At 33.4% G+C, this 19,182-nt stretch overlaps 1 protein-coding gene and 1 non-coding gene across 9 annotated transcripts in view; both read right to left on the bottom strand.

Moving 5' to 3' along the window:
• The window catches only part of LOC143191481 (uncharacterized), a 119,923-nt gene that overhangs the window by 92,247 nt on the left and 8,494 nt on the right, over positions 1-19,182 (bottom strand). The gene's annotated exons all lie outside the window — the stretch shown is intronic.
• On the bottom strand, positions 8,950-9,021 carry TRNAT-CGU (transfer RNA threonine (anticodon CGU)). The gene has a single exon. It is a non-coding gene; the product is annotated as a tRNA-Thr (tRNA).

Raw genomic sequence — 19,182 nt, 5'->3', positions numbered from 1 at the left:
GTATATAAAAACATAGCGGCCCGCTCCGACTTTGCACGGGCATAAAATATATATGCCTATGTCACTCAATGAAAACATGATTAAAATCGATCCAGTATTTTTGGTTCATTCATTACTGCCCTTTGCTTGCACGCATTAAATTTGGAGTAAAACAATTCCTCTTCCCCTATACTTACTATGAAGATTTCCTGCTATCTTTGGAATATCTAAATTCATACAATTTTTATTACATTACACATTTTTAAACGCAAATTTTAAATTTGTAATATCTCCGAAAATATTTGTTTAATTTACATGCTGTAAGGAACCATATTGATCTATATTAATTGCACACTGTATTTAAGGTACTTAATTCGATAAGGATTAATGCCGTATTGCTTAAAATAGCTTCGTAAATAAGCCATTTTCTCACGTAAAAAGTAAACAATAAAAATGGTTAATGTGGGTTATCCCTAAAAGATAAACATATACCATCGCGGACTTTTTTGTAGACCTTTTTATGGTGTACAATACTGTAGTACATTAATTTGATCTAACTCGTAGGGTTAGGCAGCGTTTTTGCTAATTGCTAAATAAGCCTAAAAAATAGGTTAATTTACGACATCACGTTAGAAACCTTTAAAATTAGCAATATTGCCTTAGTATATTATGCATGTATTATACATATAAACCTTCCTCTTGAATCACTCTATCTATTGAAAAAAACCGCATCAAAATCCGTTGCGTAGTTTTAAAGATTTAAGCGCACATAGGGATATAGGGACAGAAAAGGCGACTTTGTTTTATACTATGTAGTGATTGCAAAATAAACTGCGTAGGTAATACAGCGTTCTATTGTCGATTTCAACATCACGTCAAACAAAAAGCAGAGCAGTTCGGTCTCCAAATCAGAGAACTGTACTGGTTAGGATACATTACTAAACAAATATCTCCGGATTTTGACGCATGCGCTTACTGAACTCTATTTTTGAAACAAAGAATAATTAAAGTTTGGTGCATATGTTTATACAGCTTCATTTACTTACTCCTTTTTATATAGAAATTATTTTTTTTATAATTAAATATACACAAATTTGATAAATAATTGATTTAATGCTGAAACTACATATAAGGATGGAAATAACATTGATTTTTTTTTGAAATAAAACATTTTATTTAAAAAATTATTAAACAAAATGAAATAATAAAAATAATTTCTATATGCCTCTCTATTTTTATAAAAACACCATATTTAAATTAATTTACATATTTGAACAATTAACAATAATTCCAAGAACCATATAAATAAACATTACCATAAAAAAGACCAAAATCGTTTAGATCAAACACAACCAATATAGTTAAAACCAAATGAAAAAGCCACCAGTATATATGAAAGCAGTGAAATTATCCTAAAAATTTCCAAATATGATCAACTATGATCGCTACTGCAATTTTTGCTACAATTCTTGTAGTATCACTGTACACTATTCTTAGAAAATTGTTGTCTAATTTCTTAAATTATGTTGTTTTAAGTTGTTTCTTTCTCTGACTCTGTGAATTTCACATTCTTCGGCATTCATTTTCAACAAATTCTACTTACATCTCATCTATAAAATAAAATTCAAATCATTACTAAAATATATTATGTTTAAAATAAATGTCCGATTATTACCAGTTACTACAATTTTTGCTACTATTCTTGGTGGATAAACCTTATTAATGACTTGACTGCTTCCAACACAACAAGAATCATTTCTTTTCTGTGTTTGTTATTAAATTTTGGTATATGTTAATACCTATTCGATGTTATTGAAAATGATGTTTTATAAATTTGGCAGCTCACATTCCCACTGTAAATAAAATTGATGCTGTTTGGATTTTATAACTATTAAAAATTTACTCTTACCTTCTGCACTTACCTTGTTTGTTTTTCCATATTTTAAAACCAATGCATGTTAAACCACCAAGAATAACACATCAATTTAATTATTATTACTATAGAATTATTAAGGTAACACAAAATCTAAATATTCTAGATTTTTTTGTTGTTTTGACGTGATCGACTATATAAAGAATATAGTTTATTATTTTCTATGGTTTTCTATGCAGGATAGTATGCATATGCCAAATCCGGAGATATTTGTTGAGTAATGTATACTGTACTGGTTAGTCGGAAAATACTACCAACATGAAACAAAATCAAAAATCAAGTTCCCATATGGGGTCCCAATAAAACATCAAACCAACTAGCAAATCAACGCTGTCAAAATTAAGTTTTTCGATTAATTACCGAGGTTTATCAAACAGAAAACCGAAAAAGTTTGAAGTCGGTACCGTGTCCAAAGAGTTATATTAAATAAGATTTGTTTTGTTCCTTTTTAATTTTGTATTTATGACATAAAATTATATTATTATTCTTGTAGGCTTTGACGGCTCGGTACCGACTTCAAACACATTTTTATTTAGTTATTACATCAATTATTAGGCACATATTTTATTTTAAAACCTTTTTTTGTGTTAAAACCCTAATTTTGATTATTATTTACATTTTAGTGGGTTCCTTAGTTATTTTTGGGGTCAGTTCAGTTTTTTGTAAAAATATTTTATTTTTCTCTTTTTACTGTTAGATATTTACTTATTACTAGAACCCGGGACCACCGCGTGTGAGCTCAACGTTTTCACTATTACACTATAGAAACAGTTGCCTAAAATGTTTCTACGACTCATATGATATGGTTTATGCTTAAAAGTAAACTGAATGGCTTTCACACTGAACTATTTGTAATTTTTCGTCGCATCAGTTCAGCAATAATATTATACCCAAATATCTGATTATATTAGATAAAAAACATGTGAAAACATTGCACGTGCCTTTGAAATTTGAGGTTTTCTCTCGATTTCCCACCCTTCCCCCCATCTGATCCTATTTTGAATATCGGTATATAATTGAGGGAGACATGGCATACATTTAACAAAATTACAGCCGAACATCGACGGCCTCATCCTTTTTAGAAATCGGTTAAAAAGGCGACCAAAACATAAATTAAACAAAAAATTGCCTTCGTTATTCATAGTAGACGACATACATAAACAAAATCGATGGGATTATTATTGGAAAATAATAGATTCTCTGGCGCTAATCTTGGACGAAGTCGCAGCTGCTTCGCGTAAGGTTAAGACCGGTCCCCCTGGTGAACAAACAGCCGTGGTGGATACGGAAAATCCACGTGTTCCCTTGTGTCTCCATTGTGTCTTGTCTGGTCGTGAAGGGTTGACGCAGTCGTGCAGATGCTCGCACCGCGCAGCTGGCCTACCTACCTGGTGTCTTCAAGGAAATAGGGGAAACAGTCAATGGTCCTCGGAAGAAAGGGAAAGTATTTCGAGGGGATCGGAATTGAAAGGAAACAAACGTCGATGACTCTGAATGACGTACACTCTAATATATGCGACGTAATTGAATATATTAATGTTTGCAATGTAAACGTATATAAATCGATAAAAAATCATTTATCCGTAATTCTCTCAAAATGAGTTCATAATCCTACTCGGTTTAATTGCAGGAAAAAATGCTGCTGAAACTTCTGTTCTCTTTTCAGCTATAGAGAGAAAAAAAACCAATACCAAGACAGCAGTTTGGGTTTCTCAACATTAATATATTTAACATTTATCAATTGCATAGAATAACAGATGTCACTGAATGTCTATTCAAAATAACAGTGAACTCGGATCATCAATATCTTTGATGTATTGCCTGTCGCAATTTGTAAATTCGTTTTAGAATAAGAAATTACTTTCCTTCTCATTTTATTCTAGTTAAAAAAAGACACAATGCTGTCTGATAAGCTCGAACGTGTAACCGAACCAGCCTGCAAAAGTCGTACGGTTGTCAAACGTCTGCAGAATTCTTCAAAATATTAAACTATAGGTTATAAACCGGCAAACATTATTTTAACGCGTTTTAAATATGAAGTTGCTGGAGGTTTTATTGAAAATATTTTTAGCGTGTTGCAGCTGCATTTAATATTAGTATGGACACGGTCACAGAAATATAAATATGAAAAAATGAAAAATATAATCTTAGATCCACTGAAAAGAAACCGTCCACATCTGAAGCGGGTGTTGTTAGCTCTGCCAGAGATCAAATACATGAAATGTATAAAAACAGTGAGTGGATCTTTATTATAAACATCAATATAAACATAATTTAATACTGAAACTACTGACTGAAAAGTATTCATAGAAAGCTCAGAAATATGCAGCTCTTTGGGGAATGTAGAATATCCTTTCATACACTCTTGGGTAAGAGGTGTAAAAATAACCCACGAAGAGGTCTAATCGAACTTCCAGACATTGCTTTTAAAAGAATACGATTTTTAAAAACATATAATAAGATCAAGGAAGATTTATTAGTTCAATTTGTGTATTTAAATGAGACATGGATATTTCAGAATAGCAAGATGATAATAAAAATTATGTTAAGACAACAAAAGTTGATGGAAAAAGATAAACGTTGGAATAACACTTAATCAGGCTTTATTAGTCATAACATTAATTGTTAATTCATTGCAGATATATTGTACTTCGTGCTGGAAACAAGAATGGTTAATAACACCTTCGGTTTTGATAAACTCGACAAGATAGGTTGAAGAAGAAATTAATAAGAACAAATAATGGAATCATGAACAAATGTTAGATATATATTTTAATTAACTTAGATAATAACTTATTAAAAATACTTTTAAAATAATTTATAGGACTGATATAATAATAACTCTATATAAAAAAAATTATGTGTTAGAATCTAATTAATGTAAGATGGTTTAATTTTCATAGCGAAAAGCCAACGTAAATCTTACAAAGACCATCTTTCAAATGAAAATATTAATAGAATAAAAATTCATTAAGATGTTATTTCGTTATTTGATTAAGATATTAATAAATCTGACGAGCTTTGTAGACAAAACGTGGCTCAACACGAGACAGTAAGCTGCACGTTTACCATATACTAAGGACAAAGAAAAGCGTTGAAAAAAAAGCAAATATGTCGTAGGACAAGTTGGCTGATATAAAAAATTACAGTTGACACTTGTCGAAGATAAAAACGATCAATTAAAATACCAAGGTCGGTTAATGAATTAAATGAATAATTATTGCTATATATACACACCACAATAATCAGAAAATAGAAATATTAACAGCTCAATTGAAAAGTCCCCGGCCTGACACATGGATGGCGCTACTAGATTTAAATCCATATGTTTTTAGTTAGCCATAACCATCAAAAGATGCGTGTATAAATTAGACAGTTGTCGGATCATTAGTTTGTGAATTTTAGCATTTTGAGTGAAGCAACTTGTTGTGAAAAAAATGGATAAAAAGCAATTTCGCGGGTTAATAAAATATTGATTTTTGAAGGGAAAAAAATACAATTGAAGCAAAAACTTGGTTTGATGCTGAGTTTCCGGATACTGCCCCAGGAAAATCAATCATCAAGGATTGGTATACTAAGTTTAGACATGGTGAAATGAGCACCGAAGACGGTGAACGCAGTGGACTCCCAAAAGGGGTTCTTACCGACGAAAACATTTAAAAAAACCACAAAATGATTTTGAATGGCCGTAAATTAAAATTGAATGAAATAGCAGATACTTTAAAGATATCAATTAAATGTGTACATCATATCATTCACGAATATTTGGGTATGAGAAAGCTATGTGCAAAGTGGGTGTTTCACTTTTGACCAAAAACAACGACGAGTTGATGATTCGGAGCAGTTTTTGAAGATGATCAAACGTAATAAACCCCAGTTTTTGCGTCGGTATGTGACAATGGATGAAACATGGGTCCATCATTTCACTCCGAAATCAAACCGACAGTCATCCGAGTAGATTGCACGCAATGAATCCGCTCCAAAGCGTGGGAAACGCAACAGTCGGCTGGCAAGGTTATGGCGTCTGTATTTTGGGAAGCGCATGGAATAATTTTCATTGACTACCCTGAAAAAGGAAGGACCATCAACAGTGACTATTACATAGCGTTATTGGACCGTTTAGACAATGTGTCATAAGTGATCATGTGACACCGTGTCATAAGTCAGTGAAAACGATGGCAAAAATCCATGAATTGGGCTTCGAATTGCTTCCTCATCCCAGTGACTATTTACTGTTCTCAGATCTCAAAAGAATGGTCGCTGGGTCTCCATTCTCCTTAACTGAGGTCTATTTTGAAGCAAAGGAAAAATCGTACTACAAAAATAGTATCGAAAAGTTGGAGGGTCGCTATAATCAGTGTATCACCCTTGAAGGGAATTATGTTGAATAAAAAAAAACTAATTTTGCCAAAAAAAATGTGTTTCACTATGGTAGGCCGAGGATTTTTCAATTGACCTGTTAATGTGTCCTCCTGTAGCGTGTTAATCAGTTTTTTTTAAATTGTTCTAAAGGCTTTTTTTGCTAAATAATCGTTTATCTGGACTGGACCTACAGTTTAACGTGGCCTCGGAACCACGGCGCTCGGAGGAATTAACCATCTCCCAGAACACATCCGATTTTACCTAGCATGGTGACTGGCATGACTGCAATCATTTTTCTTGTCGGATTTTGCACTCTTGCCTAAGGACAATCACTAATATATTGTTTAACATTAGTGTAACAACAACATACATCAATATAAAAGTAGGAAATATCCTGAACACCTTCAGGGTCTCCGTTTCATCGAGTGTATTAATGGCTGAACTATTTGCCATGTATAGGGCTCTGACCTAAGTACAAGATATGCAAGACAAACGATTAGCTATCGCCTCCGATTCAATGAGCTCCGTAAAGTGCCTCCAACCATATCTATCTCTACACCAGCTAAGAGTGCTTATCCGTGAACTAACCTCTAAATTGGAAAGGAGCGGCAAAGCTATCACCTTTATGTGGCTCCCTTCTCACTCTGGGATCATCTCACTTCTCTGGGATCATTTAAAATGAAAGATCGGATTACTTAGCCAAGAAGAGGGAGGGAAGAGGGCTGAAAATTTCTTCTTCTTGATTGGAGATATGAAGCACCACTCTACTAGAATCCAGATCAACTCAGATGCGACCTAACAGAAAACACCAAGCTTTGCAAGGTGAAAAAAGAGTATTATCAGGGCCTTAACACCACTATTATCAGCAGGCTGATTCTCGCGTTTCAGATTTGGTCACTGTAAACTGACCCATGAGTTTCTCATTAAAGGAGGAAGTCCACCACTGGGCGTCAAATGCGATTCCTCACTGTCAACCAAACACATACTAATCGAATGCCGAAGATACAACTCGCAAAGATGTGTGGTCAACCTGGCAGAGACGATGGATCAGTGCTTTAGGCTGGAAAACCTGGATAAATATAATAGTGTGCATCTGTGTAATATCATGCATGTTCGCTTGGATATTTTGTATCTTGTATCCTTATACCATTATACTGTAGCATTCATATATACATCTACTAGCGACCCGCCCCGGCTTCGCACGGGTGCAATGCTGATACTAAATTAAATACACTACAGAAAAAATATGAACGTTGTATATAAAAACATAGCGGCCCGCTCCGACTTTGCACGGGCATAAAATATATATGCCTATGTCACTCAATGAAAACATGATTAAAATCGATCCAGTATTTTTGGTTCATTCATTACTGCCCTTGGCCTGCACGCATTAAATTTGGAGTAAAACAATTCCTCTTCCCCTATACTTACTATGAAGATTTCCTGCTATCTTTGGAATATCTAAATTCATACAATTTTTATTACATTACACATTTTTAAACGCAAATTTTAAATTTGTAATATCTCCGAAAATATTTGTTTAATTTACATGCTGTAAGGAACCATATTGATCTATATTAATTGCACACTGTATTTAAGGTACTTAATTCGATAAGGATTAATGCCGTATTGCTTAAAATAGCTTCGTAAATAAGCCATTTTCTCACGTAAAAAGTAAACAATAAAAATGGTTAATGTGGGTTATCCCTAAAAGATAAACATATACCATCGCGGACTTTTTTGTAGACCTTTTTATGGTGTACAATACTGTAGTACATTAATTTGATCTAACTCGTAGGGTTAGGCAGCGTTTTTGCTAATTGCTAAATAAGCCTAAAAAATAGGTTAATTTACGACATCACGTTAGAAACCTTTAAAATTAGCAATATTGCCTTAGTATATTATGCATGTATTATACATATAAACCTTCCTCTTGAATCACTCTATCTATTGAAAAAAACCGCATCAAAATCCGTTGCGTAGTTTTAAAGATTTAAGCGCACATAGGGATATAGGGACAGAAAAGGCGACTTTGTTTTATACTATGTAGTGATATGCTTTTACATGTTTTGCTTGTTACCTTGCAACACATAATAACGTTATATATTTTAACTGATACTGTAAATGTGTTGTATATTGTATATCTGTAAACAGACCCTAAATAGTCCCGGACGCTGATGGGTCTATAATATACAAATAAATAAATAATCACAAACATACATTTACGACCATGTCCCAGCAGGACTCGAACCCGCGGCTATCGCAACAGTAGGACGACCGTCCTGTCACCTTTGCCACTGCGCCAAGTTTTTGAACCGAATCCATTAATAGCCATGCAGTAAAGCCGGCGAATGATTTATTCGCCGCCATATTCGCGAATGAATGAAAAAGAATGAAACGAAACGTCGATGGCTGTCACCGGCCGAATTTATTCGCCGTCGTTTGGCGTAAACAACGGCCACCTGTGTCGCAGGTCCGCGCATATTTCGGGATCATCTTTCGCGCGATTCCGCTGCCAATTTGTACATTACCTTTCTCGCGTCATCGCCGCCGCGGCCTGCCAAAAATCGACCACACAAAACGATATTTTCACAATCGTTGTTATTATTATCTTTATTATCGTTTCCCGTGACACGTGTACGATTATCGAGAAATAAAAATAAAAAAAAGTCAACTGCCTCCTGTGAGGTTTGAACTCACGACCCCTGGTTTACGAGACCAGTGCTCTACCACTGAGCTAAAGAGGCTCATGCTATATGGGTCTAAATGGACGGTATTCTACTACTAACTCCGAGAAAATTCCTCGAATACTTTTTCTTCAGTATTTACATGAATGATAATATCAACAAATAGATATACGTTATTCGTATCAATTATTTCGATATTTATCCGCTATGTTTTCACATATACCACGATAACGGTATTCGAATATTATATATATATATCAAATTAAATTTAAAATGTTAATGACAGTCTTGATTAGTACTAAATCTAGAAGGCATCTAATTATATTTAACAAATGCATATCATCCTAGTCTGAATTATCTTTTGATTTAGATTCAATAAGTACCCGCTAGTAGGGGTGTCGGCCGCCGAGAAAATCGATATTTCAAAAAATATTAATATATATTTTCGATATTTTAAAAATGTCAATTTCTTCTAAATATTTTATTATTATTAAGTATATATGGTTATTTTTGTTCAAATCGAATATAATATCCAAAAACTATCGGCTAACAAAAATATAACGAGATTTTCATTTGTCTACTACTAGTCACAAAAAAACAATTGCTAAACGAACGGCAACAATGCACGGCCGCCTCGATCTGAGTCGTCATCGATTCGGTGACGTCAGCTCCGTCAGGTCAAACCTTGTACAGTCGACAGCACAAGTGCTGGAACGGTTGTACTTCCGTACACTCGCAGTTAGGTGCGTATCGATCGCTTTTGGTGCGGGGGTGGCAGGGTGATGATTTGCGACTAGCGGGGAAGCTGCGCCATGGTCTTCGTTCGGATATTTGTTTGGGTTTGATTTTCGGCAAGGGCGGCGGGGACGTGGAGGGGTTATCGGCGGCTATAAGACGATTGAACGAAATAACGGTGGGGTAGATGTTGCAAGGTCATTTGGAAATCCCCTTAATGCACGCCAAACAGTATATATTTTATTTTATCTATATCTCTGTGTGAAAGACACAAGTATAATCGTCATAGGACCCTTCAAGATCATTCTGCTGAGTCACTACTGGAAATATATAAATGGAAAAATGCAGGCTTATGATGTTATTTCATCTAGTTACTAAGTCTATTTAGAATTCCTAAAAACAGAAGCCTTAGTCCTTCCTACAAAACAGTCATAGATGACGTCGAATATAATGCCAAAAGCAGTCGGCTTGTTTGGCGCAGTGGTAAAGGCGACAGGACCGTCCTCTTACTGTTGCAATATTGGCGGTTTCAAATCCTGCTGGGGCATGATCGTAAATTTATGTTTGTGATTGTCCTAAGCAAGAGTGTAAAATCCAACAAGGAAAATGATCCCAGTCACGCCAGTAACCAGGCTGGGTAAGATCGAATATCTTCTCTACTGTCACTCAATTAAAAAAGCAGTATAGTACATCATGTTAGAGAAAAAGCAAAACACATTAGAACAAAAATAAAACAACTACACTGGTTAGTCGGAAGATACTCTCAATTTGATCTAAAACCAGAAAGATTGATTTATCAGACAATCATAAAGCCCATTTGGTGCTATGGGGTGCAAATATGGGGTTGCACTAAAAATTCAAATCAACTAATTATCCAACGTTGTCAAAACAAAATTCTTCGATTAATTACCAATGCCTATTGCCACGTAACCAACGAAGAACTGCACGATGACCTGGAAATCCATTTGATTCCCGAAATTATTCAAGATTTCGCCATAAAACACGAAAGAAGATTACTAAATGATACGAACGTGGAAGCAATACAATTACTGGACAACGCGCAGAATATCAGAAGATCGAAGCGAACCAAACCATACGAACTTGAAGAACATAATTGAGGAATACATATTGATGTATTTATCTCTCACTCGTCTTGTTTGCGAGTTAATCCAAGTACAAATGAAATGTAGTAATAAATTAATTTATAATTATAATTGTACTAAGCATATCTAATAAAGATGTTATCAAAAAAAAAACACTAGTTAAATTGAAACAGAATATTGTCTGATACATCGGAACAAGTAACTGAATCACACCATTTACACCAACACCATCACACTAATTTAGATTTGTGTTGGTACTGTATTCTTCAAAAAATCGGTGATAATAATTAGTAGTTACAAACCAGTAAATGTTGTAAATCCAATTCGATGGGAGCCATATTGCGACGTGCTGACGTCGTAAATTTTGACGACGTGGATTGGCTGTTTTATTGGATGCAGTATTCGCTAAGAATAATATTAATTTTTACTAACTTATAAAAACAGTTTTTAAGGATTGGTGCGGGCTAAGATGTAGTTCGCCGACAATAACGTACTAGGATCGAACCTCCCTGGGGCTAATGATTTTTTTAAAAAGTTTGTAACATCAAATAGGATAGTCTTAAAATTAAGTTTGTTTTTAATATTTGAAACGATATTAAAACAGAACATAAGCGGTTAACCCATTATTAAACATATTATTTAAGATTTTGTGTATCATTGTAGTATATCATTATAGTAATTCTAAAGGTTGTTAAGATTTTTTGTTACATTTCTTAATAAAGCACTAACCGAATATTGCAGGTAATAAATGCCTTAATTTTTGCATCAAGAGTTAAAATGAAATATTGAATAGAGTATTAACAGTTATAACGTAGTTAGAAAAGTTATAGAATTTTATTTACTCAATATTCTACTATATACACACAGTTTGGCTTAATACCTACCTAAATCTAATTATCTATTTACAATATTATTTTAACTACTACCATCTGACCACTTTGAAGTCGGTGCCGAACCCAAACAATACAAAAATCATAAGATAATTTTGTGACATATACACAAAATGAAATTACGAACAAAACAAATCTAATTTGTTGCTCGACACCAACTTCAAAGTGATCAGTTGGTAGTAGTTAAAATAATATTGTAAATAGGTAAATAGGTTTAGGTAAGTATTAAGCTAAATTGTGTGTATATAGTAGAAAAGAAAATACGTGTAGTAGATAGGTTAAATAAGTTTTTGATTATTTTCATTTAATTATTACAACGATTATTATGTACATATTTTACTTTAAAACGTTTATTTTGTGTTAAAAATCTAAGTTTGATTATTTTTTTCATACCTACCTAAATCTAATTATCTATTTACAATTTTATTTTAACTATTACCTTCTGATCACTTTGATTGTGCCGAACCCAAACAATACAAAAATCATAAGATAATTTTGTGACATACACACAAAATGAAATTACGAACAAAATAAATCTAATTCGTTGCTCGACACCAACTTCAAAGTGATCAGTTGGTAGTAGTTAAAATAATATTGTAAATAGATAAATAGGTTTAGGTAGGTAATAAGCTAAATTGTGTGTATATAGTAGAAAAGAAAATACGTGTAGTAGATAGGTTAAATAAGTTTTTGATTATTTTCATTTAATTATTACAACGATTATTATGTACATATTTTACTTTAAAACGTTTATTTTGTGTTAAAAATCTAAGTTTGATTATTTTTTTCATACCTACCTAAATCTAATTATCTATTTACAATTTTATTTTAACTATTACCATCTGATCACTTTGATTGTGCCAAACCCAAGCAATACAAAAATCATAAGATAATTTTGTGACATATACACAAAATGAAATTACGAACAAAACAAATCTAATTTGTTGCTCGACACCAACTTCAATGTGATCAGTTGGTAGTAGTTAAAATAATATTGTAAATAGATAAATAGGTTGAGGTAGGTATTAAGCTAAATTGTGTGTATATAGTAGAAAAGAAAATACGTGTAGTAGATAGGTTAAATAAGTTTTTGATTATATTCATTTAATTATTACAACGATTATTATGTACATATTTTATTTTAAAACGTTTATTTTGTGTTAAAAATCTAAGTTTGATTATTTTTTTCATACCTACCTAAATCTAATTGTTTATTTACAATTTTATTTTAACTATTACCATCTGATCACTTTGATTGTGCTGAACCCAAACAATACAAAAATCATAAGATAATTTTGTGACACATACACAAAATGAAATTCCGAACAAAATAAATCTAATTTTTTGCTCAAACATACAAATACGGCACCAACTTCAAAGTGATCAGTTGGTAGTAGTTAAAATAATATTGTAAATAGATAAATAGGTTTAGGTAGGTATTAAGCTAAATTATGTGTATATAGTAGAATAGAAAATACGTGTAGTAGATACGTTAAATAAGTTTTTGTTTATTTTCATTTAATTATTACAACGATTATTATGTACATATTTTATTTTAAAACGTTTATTTTGTGTTAAAAGTTTGATTATTTTTTACTTTTTAGTGAGTTCCTTATTTATTTTTTGTATCCGGTTCAATTGTTTTTTTAAAAATGTTTCAATAAATTAGTCCTTTTACTCTATTATTACAGAAACATGATTAATTTAATACAATGTGATCGAATTTCGACCACAGGGTGATCACTAGTATTAATTTATAGGCCCAATTCACATAATTTATTGATGACATTCCGTCGTTTTTTAAAAACCACTATTTGGATTCTTATCAAGAAATATAAAAGACTGAATCTCAATACAATAAAAACAAATAATTCGTTAATACCGAGATAACGCTGGTAATCAGTACGTAATTTCGCTTTTTTAATAACTCGCCAAACTCTCGAGAAAGGCGATAATGTCTCGAAAGGCGTACCGGTTGACATCCATCGGTGAAGATGACGCCGCTATTCGTAACGAGTAGCCGATGAAGGGGACGGGATCGAGTAAGACAAGATAAAAAAGAAGCATAACAAATCAATTTGAACGTTACAGTCACGTATAGTCTGTCTGATATTATATTATCGGGTTTTATATCGTTATCTCGCTATGTTTTTTTGGCCCAATTTTTAAAAATATTTCCTGATATCAAACGAAAACATTTCGTGAGCTCTCTTATCGTTGGCCACGAATAGATCGTTACACATAGCAACGAACGATGTGGCGTATTTAATGATGATGATTGCCGTCAATGGAGATAAGGATATTTTGGAAATTTACGAACGAAAAAATACCTTCTCGAGCCTTAGTTAATCCGTACGTTATAGTACCGATCTGGAAAGTAGAGTACACAAACAGAAATAGTCTACTTTTATTGATTCGTTTGACATATTAAATTTATAACATGATAACGCATGACCCCACGTTAATGAAAATCTACTATCAATATTTAGAAGATATTTCAGACTGAAATTTCAGTCAGTTAGCAAACAGGGTAGAAAAATTGGAAAAATCTCAAAACAAGATAAAAAAATCAAAATGAGTAATTCGTTCTTAACAATTATAACGTGGAAGGCCAATTGGTTAAATCAACGAGTCTGAGAACTATTTCTGAGAACAAATCACAGAGACATAGTTCTCATATCGGGGACTCATTTTCCTTAAAGTAATTAATATTACAAATTGTAATTACTATTCAACGCCACCCACAGTAATAAAGTAACTGATCCAGACCTACTGGAGTTTTATATTTCAAAAGGCATCTGATCACACTTCAGTATTGTTAACACTAGGCGCGACAATCCTGAAAAAAAAACTTAATCTTACTAACAAATTTACAAACTGGGACACCGGGAGACTTTGTTTAAATATAAGACTCAAAAGTAGACGAGCTTGACGAGCGAACAAAAGAAGCTGCCCCAACAAGGGATAAAAGACAAAGAGCTAGAACAGTATGGAACATAACCACAAATGCTGTAGTCACAACAATTGTAGCGACCTTGAGGTCGAATGTCGAATTTTATATCGTGGAATAACGGTCTACAAAGTACCCAGAAATATAATCCCAGATGTTGAACACGGGCGGGGTGCCAGCAGCGCCAACTAGAACCCGATAACGAATAGCTGGTGGCAACCCCTAGACGTTTATCTGGCATGTTATTGAAGGGTATTTCGATTCATTCAGTGCTCAACCATCGTTTGGTTTAGACGTACCACCATCGACTGCCCAAGCCTCGTCTCCAGGTAACACTGCTGCCATTCATTTTATCTAATTGTATTTTCCACATTTTTTTATATAGCCAATAAATAACGGTCACATAATGTAAACACCACTGTTTTATTTCGTTTTACCTCCATTCACCGAGTCATATCATTTATCCTAAAAAATTAATAATAAGACAAATTAAAAGATTAAAGAATATAAACAGAGTTGCTTCGACAAATATGTAAGTTAATTAAGCCCGGAAGCAGACGGATTACTCGCTATGGAAAGCAACTCGGTGATTTAAAAAACCAATTATTAGAGTACCGCCTATTAAAAATGATCGAAATGAATGGGTCAGACGCAACTATAAAAAAACTGAAAAACTGAAGCTAACGTATTCCAACCGCAAATGATATAGAATCTACAAAAGATACAAATCCTGTTTATCAGCCCGATGTAGCTGTAAATCTGATTTCTCCAATGAAGGTCGTGATAGAAATTGACAACAACCTCAATCCTAAATAGGCTCCTGGAAGTGATGATATTTCATCTGGATTATTGAACGAGCTGCCACGAAAAGCAATCATCATGTTGATATATATATATATATATATATATATATATATATATATATATATATATTCAGTGTCTGTAATGTTTTAAGGTATGTTCAAAAAACTTGATAGACCGACAGAACAACCGGATTTACAGGCCTATTTCGCAGCTACCCCATCACTCGACAATCAACCAAGTGCACAGGGTTGTTCAAAAGGCAGTCAATGATAAAGCCAATTTGTTCATAGTTCAAGTTCATCATAGAAGTTAAAAGTGACTGTATAATAGCAAGAGTGTTGCTTACTTATTTATTTTTTAGGGTAAATGATATGGCTCAGTGAATGGAGGTAAAACGAAATGAAACAGTGGTGCTTACATTATGTGATCGTTATTTATTGAAGTAATATAAAAATATAAAAATACAAATGATAAAACGGATGGCAGCGGTGTTACCTGGAGACGAGGCTTGGACAGTCGATGATGGCACGTCTAAACCAAACGATGGTTGAGTACTGAATGAAATGAAAATACCTTTCAATAACATCCCGGATAAACGTCTCGGGGTTGCTAGCTATTCGTTATCGGGTTCTAGTTGGCGCTGCTGGAACCCCACCCGTGTTCAACACCTGGGATTAGATTTCTGGGTATTTTGTAGACCGTTATTCTACGATGTAAAATTCAACATGCCTCAAGGTCGCTATAATTTATTTGGGATTTTGGCTGTAGACTAGATGGGCCTACTAATTATCGTGGCAGGATATCGCGTGTCACCTTCGTTTGATTTCATTGCACGTCTATTATTGTTAGAATTAGGCTAAAAGATAGAACGTCGCGTGTTACATTCTCTTCGTACCTTGTGCACTTCTCATACTTCGTCCTAGCATAGTTTATCATTGCTATTAGTTATCTCTATTATCCATCGTTTGTTGTTATTGTTGTCTTATGATTGTCTGTCATTGTTGTTAACTACCATGGACTAAGATTGTAGTTCGATCGATCATGGTTATTCCGTCATTGCTACTGTCATTTTCTGTTATAGATAATATCAATACCAATATATAGTTATGAGTACATTTATAGATAGGCACTATTACTTATCAGTACCGTCAGCATAATTAATTACCCGTACTATTAGCTGCCAGTAATATTAACTGTCAGTATCACTATATTACTGTAGTACCTGACATTAGAAGTATGTCTTGTGAAAATCACTGATCCCTGTCGCATTTCTAATTTCACCTTTGTGATTGAAAATTGGTTGCTCAGGTACGTTTCCACTTCATCTTCAGAACTGTCACCCGATCACCTCGACATCAAGATCTCGCAGGGTTATAATTTGCTATATTTATTGTAGAAGTAGCTGTTCAATCATTTATTTTGAGCTGTGTTTTTATTTATCTATGTTTGTATACTTAGTACATAGTGTGTGAACTGGAACAAAATCCGTAATTCATAAAATCAATTTTCGATTTGGCGAACGATTATGTATGTTAAATTGTTTTTTATTGTTGTGCTTAAACATAATTTATATTCTACGTCCTGGGTTTTAAAATTAACCTTTATTTTAAAATATTACGTAAAATATAAAAGAAATTAAAGAAAAACAAACCGACAGACGCGACTATGGTTCAGAAAACGTTGTTTTCAGTTCAGACTTGGCACCACGAGACCATTAGACCATTAGTGGATAAACAGTTAAAAATACTGAATGATGCCCGCAAAATTGTCAATGACTTTTTATCACTTCGAACCCAGCAAGTTTTTCTACGACATTCATATATTAACGGAGACATTGCGTAAGATCATAAAAAACATAGAACAATATTTACAAGATTAGGTTCGTTGTTTATTTTTTGACACGAAATAAATATGCCGAAAAATCTGTAAACATTAAGTCATATACCTAATATGTGGGGACTCTGTCGATATCATATCCCGAAATCAATGAGGCCGGTCCCCGAAAAAAAAAACGGTTATCGTGTAATAACGGTGCCGTCAATGTCGTTTAATTATAACCGCGATATGATCATATCTACGGAATTACTCAATCTCTTGTCAACAACCTTTATCGAGGGACGAGAGAGCGTGTCGCAAGGCGCGCGAGATTATTTTTTTAGGCGGTCCCGAGTTTTGATTGATATCGGGGCCGCGGCGTTGCCGCGTCGATCAAAATTTCATAATCCTTTGCGAAATATATTAAGTCTTGTCATAGAGAAATAGAGATTTAACTTTATAGGAAATTTTGGAGAAACGTTTCGCGACGTCCAACATGTAGATGCCGCTTCTAACTTATTATTTGTTTTAATCGCTATGCTATGAACCGCGACCGGATTCGATAGGTTCATTTCATCTTAGCTGTCTTTATAAAATGGTTGATATTATTAAAAATCCCAAACTGACTGGATTAACCAACATTGTTAATTAACCAACCAACAACAAACAATTCTTGTAGGTTGAGGTACGTTTATTAATAATCATATAAAATATCAACTATTAAAATCATACATTACAACCAGAATGTTTAGAGTCAAACAAAAAGAAGCTTACTCTACAATAAAAGAAGCTAAAGCAGGTGTACCACAAGGAAGTGTACTGGGACCAATGCTTTATCTACTCTACACTTGTGATATACCACAAATGGAAAATATTACGATGGTTACATTTGCTGATGATACTGCGATTATAGCTGTCGGAGAGAATAGTGAAGAAGCCTCACGAAAATTACAACAGGCAACTGACAATATAAATAATTGGACACAAGCTTGGAAAATAAAAATTAATGTAAGTAAATCTGTACATGTGCAGTTCACCTATAAACAGACCGTACAAGTACCAATAACATTAAATAACACTATCATTCCATATAGCAACAACGCTAAATATCTCGGAATGAATCTCGATGCAAAGCCTCGTTGGAAGGAACATATAAAGAAGAAAAGAAAAGAACTGGAATTGAAATATAGGAAAATGTACTGGCTAATTGGAAAAAAATCACAATTATCAGTACATAATAAATTGCTATTATATAAGCAAATATTGAAACCTATATGGACATACGGAATTCAATTATGGGGATGTTCTGAAATATCAAATATTTATTTTTTAATTTTAGAAATTAATGCCTTTCCGAAAGGAGCTACACAAACGGCCATAAAATTTTATTATTGGATCAATTATTTTATAGTTCTCCACTCCACTCTAGGAATCTCTCCACTAGGAATTTTGGTCCAAAGCGATTCAAGAACAAATTTGTTAAAGTGAATCAAAACATTAATAATCACCTTGAGGGGGTTCATTTCATTAAAGAAAAAAAATGTGTAATTATCCGAATAAATATATTGGCTTAATAAGGCTACTTACTCAAGATAATTTTGATTTTTTTTGGGGTTTATTAGAGTTCATAGATTAAAGAATATACATACTTCGGCTAGTATGTTTTTTGTTTGTATGTTTTTGTTTTCAAATTATTTTCGCCTTAGGAAATTATGAAGACGATTCATTCCATATTAACGGGGGATGTACTACCAGGAGTTGAAAAATTGCAATTTCATTTTATTCCTTAAATTGCAGATGTTCCTATATGAACAAACGAGGCAAGGCAATAGCACATGCCCCAGAAAATTATTTTATTATACTGTCAGTAGTTTTTTGAACTATCTTTTTTTATCTTACGATATTGCCACGTCGATAATATAAC

Source organism: Rhynchophorus ferrugineus, unplaced genomic scaffold (genome assembly GCF_030347505.1).
Source record: "Rhynchophorus ferrugineus isolate W39M unplaced genomic scaffold, kcgeb_rfMv2 rfM2, whole genome shotgun sequence".
Taxonomy (NCBI): Eukaryota; Metazoa; Arthropoda; class Insecta; order Coleoptera; family Curculionidae; genus Rhynchophorus; species Rhynchophorus ferrugineus.
The sequence above is the reverse complement of the archived record's forward strand: the minus strand, read 5'-3'. Positions and strand labels throughout refer to the sequence as shown.